The 12,566-nt window shown below is 57.9% G+C and overlaps 1 protein-coding gene across 1 annotated transcript in view; it reads left to right on the top strand.

Annotated features, from left to right (window-relative positions):
- The first annotated feature begins 6,535 nt into the window (after nt 1–6,535).
- The window catches only part of RAP1GAP (RAP1 GTPase activating protein), a 67,078-nt gene continuing 61,047 nt past the window's right edge, over nt 6,536–12,566 (top strand). The window contains exon 1 of the transcript XR_010662392.1: nt 6,536–6,579. The gene's annotated coding sequence lies outside the window, so the exon portion shown is untranslated. The remainder of the gene's footprint in view (nt 6,580–12,566) is intronic.

The raw sequence follows: 12,566 nt of genomic DNA, 5'->3' as shown, positions 1-12,566 counted from the left end.
ATACCAATTTTGGCTGGGGATTTGATTATTAATGAGTCCTTTATTCATTAAAATCCAAGTCACAGACGTTCGTAAAAAGGTAACACTTTGTCTGTCATTTCACAGAGCAACAGCTTCATGTGGAGTCCTGAGGGCCAAAGAACCTAGTAGGGAGACAGAAAACGCCTCCATCACAACATTTGTGGGTTTTTTCCAAGTCTAGCGTTTGAGCTAATTGGGCCGAGGAGTCTGCTAGCTGTTCAGATCGCACCTGCATGTGTAGGCCAGCATTGGAAGGGCACGTTTGAGAATTTGGGTCACCCTGCTGCAGATAATCTCAGCATTTACCTCGTAATTAAGAAAAGTTACTTTGCTTTCCTTTGTCTTCCTTTCTGTATTATCTCTTAGAGCAGTATTTGCAGCTTTGTTTACCCTTCCACACTGAGAACCACACAATAATACATTTTTCTTGGAGTAAATTACTTTGTATCATTCTTTGTAAGTTGACTTTAGCCTTTGTGAGGAAATGCTGTGGAACCTTCCTCAAGTCTTCAAAAGGAGGTCTTGTAACCACAGAGCCAAGCTGCCTGAGAACGTGAGGACATTCTTTGTGCTGGAAGCCGTTGGAATTTAAATAATGGCTGGACAGGTGTATTTGGTCACTCTGTTACATAAGTATTTCCTCTTGGCTCATAAGGAAAACGAAGCTAATAGACAAACAGCAAGGCACCTTGACTCTGTTTATTTGTGGAGTCACGCTGAAAGGAATTCAAAACACGTTTAGAATGAGTGTTGACGATTTATGCCTTTGTGATAGGCAGGTTCTGCCCCAGAGCAGCAGCTTCGGATGTCTTGACTGTCATTGCCAAGAACATCAGTCGCAGGTGCCATGAGCTTGGAGGCAGAGCTGCGCAGGCAGGAAGCCAAGCAGAAGGCTGTGGCCAGTGCTTCAGGCTCCTTTCTGACCTGAGAATCATGTTTTTCATTCTTTATTTAACCTCTTGAGACTTCGGAATAATACTTGTCAAGAGTAGAGTCCAGGGGACAGGTATTTCTTGTGCTTCCGGGGGAACTTTCCCAACAGATAAGCCCCAGGACCTGTTTTATCAAATGATTGCAGAGTTACTTGCTTACCATATTACATTCAGCACTTTTAAAAAATGCATATGTTTCAGACAAGTTGGTGACATTTGTTCATATGGTAAGAGTTAAGTATCTTTTCTGAGGCTCGTTAGATTTTGGGAAGAGGTTATAGAATTGATCTTGTGAATCCAGTCACCTCTGTCACTTGCCAGGAGTTGTCTGGCCTTTTCTAGGGGACACTGTTCTGCCTCCAGCTTTGAGAGCTGCACCAGCTCATTACTGAACTAAGCCTCGGCTGTGTTCCCCCCTCTCCCCACCCCGACCCCAGCAGAGATAAGACCACGTTCCCTGAAGAAGTGGATCCCGCTGCCAGATGGGCTCCATCCACAGGCACCAGAGACGCGGTAGCTCCTCTCACTGCGTTTTCACACCTTGCCATCCCCCGAAGCTGTCTCAGTTCCCCTGAAGTTTGTTCTGAGAGCTTGTCCAACATAATTACTGTATTGATCTCAAATAGAGGGCATCATCTGTTCTCCCCTCACATGCTTTAAGAAAATAAAAACCCTGCTTTCAAGGATCTAGCTGAGATTGCACAGGCCAGGGCCTTCGACGTGAGCGTGCTCTTGGTCAGGGAAGGACCCAGCCTCGTAACAGCAGCTGGAACGGCAGCTTGATTTCCATATCGGCATTAGCGCTGCCAGGCAAGGCAGGCCCTGGGCCACAGGAAGTGGGGGGCCACACCCCGAGGAAGCCAGAAGGCCTGGGCAGCGGCCGCCTGGGCTGAAACGCTGCCGGCTGGCACACGGGCCTCTGCAGGCTTGGATCTTGGTCTCCCCTTCCCCCATCCTCTGGCATATTTGTTTGTAACCGAGGGAACAGTGGACTGCTACCGTCCCTTTTTATGATCCTGGATAAGTATGTTCCCGTTTGTGCCTCAGTGTTGGCTGTAAAAGGAAGTTGGGTGTAGAAATTGTGAAGATAGTGGGGCCTCACCTCTTCACCTCCACCCCCAGCCCCACCCCCTGCCTCCAAGTCCCGGGAGTGTGTTTGAGAAAATGCCCCAGTAGACCACCTCTAAAGGACTTGTCTTCTGTATGTGAGTCTTTGCTTTGTGTTTGGGGTTTTTGCTCACCTCCCACCTGTAGCATGCACTGGCTCTGGGTGAAGGAGGCTTCAAGCCATGCTAGACTGTCTAGAACTAGAGTGAATTATTTATTTTTATCTTAACTGGGAGCCAGAGTTAGGGCTTTGCTGGATCCTAGTCTGCACCTAAAACCGTCTCCAAATCCCAGGAAATGAATCAACCTCGTCAGCGCTGGACTGTTCTAGCTCCCTGAGGGCAGGGGTCTGGTCGTTTTCCTCATCCTGTTACAGCGTGGCACAGACGTTCCCAGCAAGGAAGAACGGACCCGGAAGCTCTTGTCCAGCCACAGCAGGGTCCCTGGGGGAGAGTTTTCCATTACTTGCGTGTGACCAGTGCCGTCCCCACCTTTAGGCTTGACTCTTTAGTCCTCAAAACAGGGACTTCCTAACTGTGTTCACGACTATGATCCAAGAGTGAATCCTCCCGGGTGGCGGCCTCTCTGCTTCGTGTCTGGCATTAGCAGGGCAGCCCCCCCAAGAAACACAGGCCTCAGGACATTCCTTGACTGACATGCCCCGGAGCTGACTCCCAGTCCTCATCCAGTCTTGCTCTCACCGGAGCAGGACTTTGTTCCAGCCACCCCTGCAGCCCACCCTCTTCATCAGCCCCTCAGCCTGACTTGCTGCTTTGCAGACAGCACACTTCGGGGAGCCAATCCTCTGGAATTTTCTCCCTCTGTCCCCATGCTCATCTTTCTGATCTGGCCAGGGAGGGGCAGAGGGCAGAGAGGAGAGTTATTTCCATTCCCATTTTTTTGACTCCCTTGTGCATTATTCCAAGTTTACTGTTGTACCACCCACGTTTTCACTCTCCAGCCTTCTTAGACATCAGATTTTTATTTTTTTAATTTTTTTTTTTTTTAAACCAGCTCTCATTTTTCAGCAGTTGGGAGGGAGGGCAGGCTTGGTGGCTGGGTCGCAATGTATTAAGTGTTTGGAAAAGAGAAGGCTTGTGCCCAGAGGCAGCCATGCATGAGTGGTCAGTCTTGAGTGGTTTGGATTGAAATAGGGCAGAGAAAGCAGAGCTCTGGGGCCTTCATCCAGTCTGCACGTGCCTGCTGCCTGCTCCCCAGGGCCCCCAACAGTCTCCGCACGTGGCCCCCCAGGACACTGGAGAGATCACAGGCCTCTTGCACTGAGGTTTTTCTGTAAAGAGGAAAGTGCTGTAATTGAAGAGCTCCTTGGTTATAAAGAAGAAAGGGAGCCTGGCACAACAGAGCCTCCGTTTTAGGAACTGCTCAGCCAGGGTTGGGTATTGTTCAGCCCCTTGGAGCCCGTGGGACCGTGGGCCCTTGGAGAGCTTGGCATTTGCTGGTCCAGATCACAGCTGCGGCTCCTCACTCAGTTTGTTTCCACGCTGCCTCCGCTTCCGTGGGGCCCCTGGCTGCGGCTCACGTGATGCATGATCGCTTCACCCTGGAGCCCGGCCCGAAGCGGTACCCTCAGCAGCCCTTTCCAGCTGGGAGCCCGTGGCCTGTGTCTCACCACATGGTGGGGAGGAGGGCTCTTTTGGAGAGCAGCTGGAGAAGCTGAACAGGCACCAGAATCTTGATGGGAATTGAATTCAAGGGTCCTTCCTGGCACCATGTATGAAAAAAGATGGGGGAGGTGTGGTGCTTCAGAGAACCCTGGAGTTTGTGTGCCCTCCCCGAGAAGCCCGGCTTTGCTCTAGGCAGCTCAGTCCAGTGCATGCTGCCCAGGAAGGGCTTTAGGATCTCAACCATCATTTCCCAAATGTGACTCAGTTTGATTTCACCCAGCGTCTCCCAGGACCAGTGTCCTGCACAAGACTCCCGTGTGAGGCAATCGCTGCGCTACAGAATCCCTCCTCAGTATCCCCAGAAGCTCTTTGACCAGTCTCATTTGACTCCTTCCCCCTTATTAGAGCTTTGAATCAAGCTATAAAGCCCGGCGTGTCCTGAGAAGGATCCAGGCTCAGGCCTGCAGCTTTGACAGGAAGTCAGATGCCCCCCAGGTGTTGGGGTGGGCATAGACTGAGGCTCTATGAGAGGGCTATAGAGGGCTGCTCTCAGAGCCCCTGCAGTTTTCTTTCTTCCTCAACAGCCTTCTTCTGCCAGCACTATTCAAAATGATGTCTCTGGGACCCTCCCTGGTGGTCCACTAGGTAAGAATCTGCCTGCTGCTGTGGGTGATGCAGGTTGGATCCCTGGTCCGGGAAGATCCCTCAGGCCACGGGGCAACTAAGTCTGGGTACCACACCTACTGAGTCCACATGCACTGGAGCCCGCGCTCCCCATCTAGAGAAGCCCCTGCAACGAGAAGCCCGCGCGCAGCGGCGAAGACCCAGCACAGCCAAAACTATTTAAAAAAATTAAAATAACGTCTGTGGCCTTATAGCACCAGCAGTGCTGCAACACTTTATTAGAAATTCAGACCCAGGGAATCTGGATCAGGCCACACCTGTGCTCTTTGAAGTTCAAGGCATCCTGAGCTGGGAACTCTTTCCCACCCATGGCTGGGGTGAGCCTGCAGATGAGACCCCAAAGGACTGGAAAGAACATGGACCCCATTCCTACGTCCCCTCTGCCCTTTCAATTTTCTGGGGGTGGGGGGTGGGGATGAGGGTGAGGCATGGCCTGCAGTTCCCCCTTAATTCTGATCTCTCTTGACTGGAGTGAGAGTCTTGGCAGGGAAACGGGTCCCAGCACAGTTGGTTGTCAACACTTAGGCCTGCAGATCTCAGATCTTCCAGCAGAGGATATAAGCGAGGCTGAAGGCCCCATGTCTTTAATGAAATGAATCCCGTAGCTGGGAAAATGGAGGTGGAAGTCATTTGTTAAGCACACAGCAGGTGCTCAATAAATACGCTGAGTAAGTGAATACAAGACCTGGAGGCTTCCCTCAGGGTTCAGTGGTACAGAGTCCATCTGCCAATCCAGGAGACACGGTTGGATCCTTGACCCGGGAAGATCCCACATGCCTCGGAGCAGCTAAGCCCCTGTGCTACGACTGAGCCTGACTCCACAGCCTGGGAGCCACCCACACAGCTTCTGAAGCCCGCTGCCCCAGGGCCTGTTTCCACAAGAGAAGCCTGCGCACCACAGCTAGAGAAAAGCCCGGGCGGTGGGGGGGCCGGACCCAGCAGAGCCAAAAATAAATAAAAATGTTGCAACAACAACAACAAAAATGAATGCAAGACTTGAATCCCGCCCCCCCGCCCCCCCCCCAAATCGTCTCTGTGAAACGGGCCTCGGGCACCGGTTGATCTTGGAGGGTAGAGGCGTTGGAGGTCTGTCTTCGGCAACCTCAGTTTCCTCACTTACTAGAGCACCATGTGAGGTCCAGAGGTCTCAACGATCCCCTCTGAAGTCACCGTTCTGCGGGACGCGGGCCTGCCAAGCAGCCCCCACGCATGGTCCCCCCACGCTCCAGCCTGTAGACAGGGCCCGCGTCCTCTGTTCACCTAGAAGGCTTGTCCCTTGGAGGCGAGTCCAGTGCGTTGTGGTCCCCGGCGCTTTTCAGCTGTCCTCAGCGTTGCTGCTCCCGCGGTGGTGACCTTGGACCCTCGTCTCTCTGCGCCCCGGGGGTCAAGTGAGGTCATCTCGGGGGCCCCTTCCTGCCCGGGTTTGCACTCCAGCCCTGATGCCACCTGTCTCCTGCCTACCGTCTCCTTCTCCTTTAGAGCGTGCCCTGAGGGTCGCCATCTGCCCGCCCCGCTCCGTTTCCCGGTGAGGTTGAGAGTGGGAAGCAAGTTGCCGGGTTTAAGGAGGATGTCAGGGTGTGGTGGGGGGCGGCTGGAGGATGGGGGACCAGTGCGCGGCCGCGGGCAGGACGCAGGCCAGGCGCCTGGGTGCGGAGGATGCGCGCGCGGGCAAGGCTTCGTCACCCCGCTAAACCCGGGTTGCCTTCTCCTTCCTCCCCGCCCCTGCAGACGCGGGCCTAAGGCGTGGGCTCTGCGTCTGCGTCGACCCCACTTGCCCCAGAAGTTGCCCCTCTTCCCTGGGGGAGTGGGGGAGCAGGGACTGTCGTCTGGACCGCGGGGTCCTCGCCTGGCCCTGCCAGTCGAGCGCTGGAACCTTGAGCCGGTTCCACGGCTAGGCCTCCCCGTCTCGGGCTCTCAGTTTCCCGACCTGTCAAGTGGGGCGCACAGCGCCCGCCTCCGGGACCTGTTGTCGGAGTGGGTGGGAGGGAGGCCGGATGGGGACCTCCGCCGCGCCCGCGGCCCCGGCTCCGCAGTGAGGGGGGAGCGCGCCGGGAAGGAGGCTCCGCGGTCACGTGACGCTCCCCCCCCAACCCGAACTGCGGCGGCGGCGGCGGCGGCGGCGATCGCGGAGCCGCGTCGGAGCAGAGCTGCAGCGGCAGCCACGGGCACCGGAGCGCCGAGCCCAGGACGCCCCCGGCCCAGGCCCGCGGGTGAGTGCGCCGCGCCCGGCGGACGCGGCCCTGGAAAGGGGAAGGGATGGAGGTGGCCCGGGCCCCCGGCGCGGGCGGGCTGGGCAGGGGAATGGGGGCCACCGGCGAGGACCCGGGGGGCGGGGTGGGGGGCGGCCGGCGGGGAGGGGGCGCAGGCAGGGGACGGAGAGGCAGGCCTGGAGTGAGCCGGCTCAGCCCCTTGCCTCCAGGGATGCGTCCAGGCCGCGGCTGATGGGGGGCGCTCGGGTCCCACCCCCCTGCGTAGGTGGGGGGTCCGTGTTCCGCTCACCCTGGGGAGGGGGCGCGGAAAAGTGGGTGCGTTCTCTCGATCCCTAAGGAAGGGCCCGCCCAGCCCCGACACCCCCAGGAGGAAGCACGCCGGTCCTCAGAGGAGGGAATTGGAGGTCTGACGACCCCGAACGGAGGGGGCAGTGATGTCCTTGCTCCCCCCCGCCACCCCAAACCCGTCCCCGACCCGCAGCGGAGCAGGGCACCCGCGTCACGCAGTCGGGCGCCCTCTCGTCGCCTCCCCTGGCTCCGCAGCATCTAAGGACTCGGTGGGAATCCACAGGGTGGGAATCCACAGGGCGGTCCCCGCGCCCCGCAGACGCTTTGGTGCCAGCGGTGGGGCGCCAGGGCTTGGGGAAGATCTGTGTTCACACACGCACGCAAGCATCCAGACACCAGCTCAGGGGGTGCGTGCCCGCCCTCTGGGCTAGTGAGACCCCGACCTGTGCATGACCCCGAGTTTTTGTCGGGGGTCCTTCTGCGAGCCAGGGATTGGGACCCAGAAGGACACTCCACCCTTCATACATTGGCCTCTGACCCGTCCTGTATCCCCCTCCTCCAAAGTCAGAGGCCAGAAGGAGGGAGCCCTGGGAGAAGCCGGGTCTGAACGGAGCAGGGAGGTGAAGGAAGGGGTAGCATTTCCTCCCCAGGCTTCTAGTCCACCCTGCCCCCTGGGCTGTGGTCCCTCCTTGCCCAGGGGACGGGGAAGAAGAAGCCGGAGCAGGGGGATGGCCCTGAGTTTCCCAAGCTACTGAGACAGAAGCCCACCACAGGGTCCCCTGAACAGGGGAACGGCAGCACCTGAGGGGGGAGTCGGTGGTCATGCCCAAATGCTGGAAGACGCCCCCGATTCCTCCATCTGGGACCTCAGCCCGAGGCCCCCCTCCCCTGGCAGTCGGAGGGTCTGGGGGAAGCAGAGGGGGAATCTTAATGGCCTCAGAAAAGATTTCAGGGTCACGATTAATTCTCAAGTGGCAGAGTGTCTTCCCCACCCACAGCAATATTGTTAAGGCGGAAACTGGGGTCTCCATTGCACAGATGAGGAAACTGAGGCTCCGAGAGGCTAACTGAACCAGCCAAGGTCACAGAGCCGTCTCTGGCTGGCCTAGCATCAGCTCTCTGACTCCCGGTTCAGGCAGAGCGCCACAGTGGCGGGGTCAAGGCAGGGTGGCGGGGTGGGGAGGTGATCCGTTCTCCTGTGCTGCATGGGGGAGGGGGAAGGTGCATCTGGATGGAGGAGGGGAAGCTGGGTCAGGTCCAGGAGGACCTCACCTTTCTTCAGGGTCCAGAACTTCCCCGCTTCCCAGAGCTCTCTGCCACCCCCGGCTGCAGCCATGATGGTGAGCGTCCCCCTCCCGGGACCTTCCCAGCTCCCAGCCTTCTCCTGTGCCTGGTCCTGCCTGGCAGGGGTCTCCAGAGACCTCCCTCTATCTACCCTCTACCTGGTGTGAGACTCGATTCTTCCTCTGGCCTCTGGTCTTGGCTGGGGTGTCTCTGCTCTTCGGGCCTCGTCACCACTCCCCAGCAGGGTCAGTACAAGCCTGGGGTATGGGAACCCCGAGATCCTGCCCCACCTCGCTCTCCCCCCACCCCACCCCTGTCCGCTGTCCTGTTGCAGATCCGAGGCCCTGTGCAGAACCCCCAGGGCAGGTCTGCCTCACACACCACCTGTCTGTCCGCGGAGGCCTTTGTCCTGGCCGTCAGACACCGCCGGGCAGCCACCCGGCTGCACACACAGCCAGACACGGGTGCCAACACGCTCCGATCCACGAATACCCGAGAGCCAGACGCAGGCGGACGGGCCCCGCACACGGGGGCCGAGATCCCCGCCTCTCATTCTGACCCGCACTGCAGCCAGAGAGCCAGGCCGTCCAGACGTGCAGAGGAGGGTGTTGACGGCCAGGAGAGCCTCCTCCGGAGGCCTCATTGGGCAGATAATGGCCCCGTTATCTCCTCCAGGGCACACGCACGGTGCACACACAGGAACGGGCACACCCTTAGGAGGGAACCTGGCAGATAGCCACACCGCGGCCCCCGTGGGGGTTCACATGCGTGCACGTCGTCAGCTTCCGGCGCAGGGGATGTGAACTGGGTACCATCCCACTGGGCAGACGCCTCAGCCCGGCCTCAGCCCCGTCTTCTTCCCTCTTTTCTGGGTCACATGAGCCCGGGTCGGCCGACCCTGAGAATCTTGAGAAACCAGCTGGTGTGCCCCCGCGGTGGGCCTTCCTCTCCTGCCCCCCTTCCCCTCAAACCCATTCTCCGGGGCCAGAGGAGCCTCTCCCCAGCTGCCCCTGGACGTGCTGCTCCCCAGGGCCCCTCCCGAGGCAGGACACCCCGCAGCCCAGGCTCCAGGCAGCCCTGGGGTTCCCTTTCCTTTGCCAGTTTTCCAGGAGACCTGGCCAAGTCCTGCTTTCTGCTTCGCCCTCTCCGCGAGGCTGGGGGCCAGCTGGGGTGGAGGGAGGGGAGTCCTCCGACTTGTCCTGTACTCACCTCTGCCTGCCCAGGTCCTGGCTCCCTGACTGGGCCTCTGGGAGCCTGGCATCCCTGGGCAGCAGCTGCTGAGCTGTGCTTCTAGGGCTCGGACGTCTGCAGGGCAGGCTGATGTAGGCAGAGGGCAGCAAGGGACTCCAGGCTTTGCCCTGCTCACTCGGGCGCTCACCCCAGGGCTTGCCAGGAGCTGGCTCTGAGTCCAGGCCTGGTCCTGCCTCTGGCTGGCCGTGTGGCTCGGGGAAGTCGCTTCCCCTCTCTGGGCCCATCTCCAGCTCCGAGAGGCAGCTCCGCCTGGCGAGGGAGTGTGAGGTGTGAGATGGCAGCCCTGTGCCAGTGAGGAAAGAAAGTTTGACTCTGCTGGGTAAAGTGGGGGGGCAGGCGGGGACCCCTGGCTAAGGACCTCCGGCAGATGGAAGACTCTGGGTCCACTCTAGGTCAGGCAGGGGTTGGCAGTCCAAGGAGTTCCCGGGGCGGCCGCCCTGGGGTCAGCAGGGGGTACCCGAGGGCAGGGGGCTTCTGCTGTGTTTCCGTCTGTGATGTTTTTCTGCCCCCTTATGTGCTCTATTTTTAGGGCTGCAGGCTCGTACAGGCAGTGACTCAGAGAGGAAGGGAGAGGAGGCAGAAGGGTGTCGGTCGGGAGACACCCCAAAACAGAGGGATTCTGCCGGGGCACCAGCCTTCCCCACGGGCAGAGAGGAGTCCAACCTGTGATCCCCTCGCTGTGTGCTGGCTGGCACAAGGGCTGGGCCCTTGTTTGCACACTCGTGAAGCGTGTATTGAGTGTGCTGAGTGTGTAGTGTGTCCCGGGGTCGGTAACAGACGTGAGCTGGGTGTGGCATCCTTCGGTCCCTGACATAGCCCAGGGTGGAGCTTCTGGGGCCACAGCTCAGGTGAGGCTTGAGGAGGTGAGGCTTGAGGAGGTGAAATCACCCACCCACTCCTCTAGTAAATACCCCTGCCAGCCTGGGGCCACCCGCCCTGGGGTCCCCTTTGGGAAGAAAACCTGAGTTAAAAATCTGAATTTGCCGCCTGCTAACCGCCCAATGGAGGCCCATTACTCCATCTCTTTGAGCCTGTTTCCTTTTTTTTTTTAATATTTATTTAGTTTTGGCTGGGCTGGGTCTCCATTGCTGCTTTGGCTTTTCTCGAGTTGCAGCGAGCGGGGGCTACTCTCTCTAGTTGCGGAGCTCAGGCTGCTCACGGAGGGGGCTTTTCTTGCTGCGGAGACAGGCTCTAGGCGCGGGCTTCAGTCGTTGTGGCTCGCAGGCTCTAGAACGCAGGCTTGGTAGCTGTGGCTTGCGGGCTTAGTGGCTCCGCAGTACGTGGGATCTTCCTGGATCAGGGATTGAACCCGTGTCTCCCGCATTGGCAGGCAGGTGGTTCTTTACCACTGAGCCACCGGGAAGCTGTCTTCTTTTGTTTTTGTTTTTTTTTTAATTTAACTTTTGATTTTACATTAGAGTGTAGCCAATTAACAATGTTGTGATAGTTTCATATAAACAGCGAAGGGACTCAGTCATACATATACTGGAGAAGGAAATGGCAACCTACTCCAACATCCTTGCCTGAAGTCCTGTGCAGAGGGGAGCTGGGGGGTGATGGTCCACAGGGTTGCAGAGAGTCGGACACAGCAGATGCGACTTAGCACGCATGCATGCATACCCATGTGACCATTCTCCCCTAAACTCCCCTCCCATCCACTCTGTCACATAACACTGAGCAGAATACCGTGGGCCATACAGGAGGTCCCTGTTGATTATCCACTTAAATATTATCCATACAGCAGTGTGTGCATGAGATTCTGCTTCTTTATAAAGTGGGGATCACCCATTTTATGTATCTGATGGGGCTGTTTCGAGGGTTAAGATTCATGTAGGCAAACACCCACGTCAGTACCCAGCTTGTGGTGGACATTTTTGGGGGACTCAGAGGAACTGCACTGGGGGTGGCCAGGAGTTCAAGTTCAGCCTCTGCTGTGTGACTCTGCATGAGTCCCTCGTTTCCGTCTTCAAAGGACAGGAGTGATAAGGCCTGGTTTGCCTGCCTACCTGGGCGGGAGGGGGTTGTTTATACAGATCAGACATGATGGCTGGGAGCTGCTCTGAAAAGCGCAGAGCTGCACTCAGGAGATATGAATGCACAGAAGGAAAAACAAGCCCCAGAAACATATGGAGGAAAATATTCCAAAAAAGAAACGTCAAATATTTTATTGCAGCAAGAAAAAAAAAATAAGCCTTTTATTTAATGTTTGGAGGGGAGGGGTGCTGGGCAGTGGGAATTGTTTCCGTAATCTCACATTTCCCAGGCAATTGGCCTTGCCCTTGTCACGTGAGATGAGAGGGTCTCCCCGCTGGGGAGAGTGCCTGGTACCTGGTAGGTGGTCGATGAATGGTCATGGTGGCTGTGGGTGGAGTTACTGACGGCTACGGCAAGAGAAGTGGCAATCACGACACCGATTTGGCTTCACTGTGAGGTGTGTGTAGGGGTGAGTTGGAGACAGCTTCTCAAGGGCCTTGAATACCAAGCTGAGGAATTTTCTCTGCAAGTCAATGGGAAAACCACTGGCGGGACTGACTGAGCCTTCTGCGGGCAGGCCTTGGGTAGGAGCTCGCCCGGCCTGGTTCTCCGCCTGCCCCTACTGGGTGAGTGTGGCTTCCTTGCCTAGTTCCCTGGGCCCTCTTTCCCTCCCGTATGCAAAGGAGAGAGCGCCAGCCTCTTCCATCCCAGCAACACCAGAGAGGACCAAGGCACCAACCAGTCAGTCAACCAGGGGCCATCATCTGTGCTGAAAGTCAGGAGACTAGTGCCCCCCTCTGACCTCACCCCACTGGCGGTGTGATCCCGGGCAGTGCCGGCCTCTGTGAGCCTTCCTTTCCATCGCTGCAGTGGGTGGGTGCGTTTCTGCCTTGGTACCGAGGCTCGAGGGAGGCGGAGCTGGTGGCCGCGCTGGGTGAGCCTCGGGTGTGCTGTGTCGCTCGGGGAAATCACGCTCTTTCTTGCCACTACACGTTCCCTGGGCTCCCCTGAGAATCTGGGAGTGCTGGGATCCGTGGGGGACAGTGGGCGAGGACAGACTCCTGCGTGGCCAGGGAGGCCGTGACCTTCCCGTGGCCACATGCCTGCCGCAGCCAGGCTGTTGGGGGAGTGGGCAGGTGAGGCAGGTGGTCTAGAAGGGAGCGATGCCCCATCCCCACCCAGAGGCGAGC

This window comes from Muntiacus reevesi, chromosome 3, assembly GCF_963930625.1.
Source record: "Muntiacus reevesi chromosome 3, mMunRee1.1, whole genome shotgun sequence".
NCBI classification, from domain to species: Eukaryota; Metazoa; Chordata; class Mammalia; order Artiodactyla; family Cervidae; genus Muntiacus; species Muntiacus reevesi.
The sequence above is the reverse complement of the archived record's forward strand: the minus strand, read 5'-3'. Positions and strand labels throughout refer to the sequence as shown.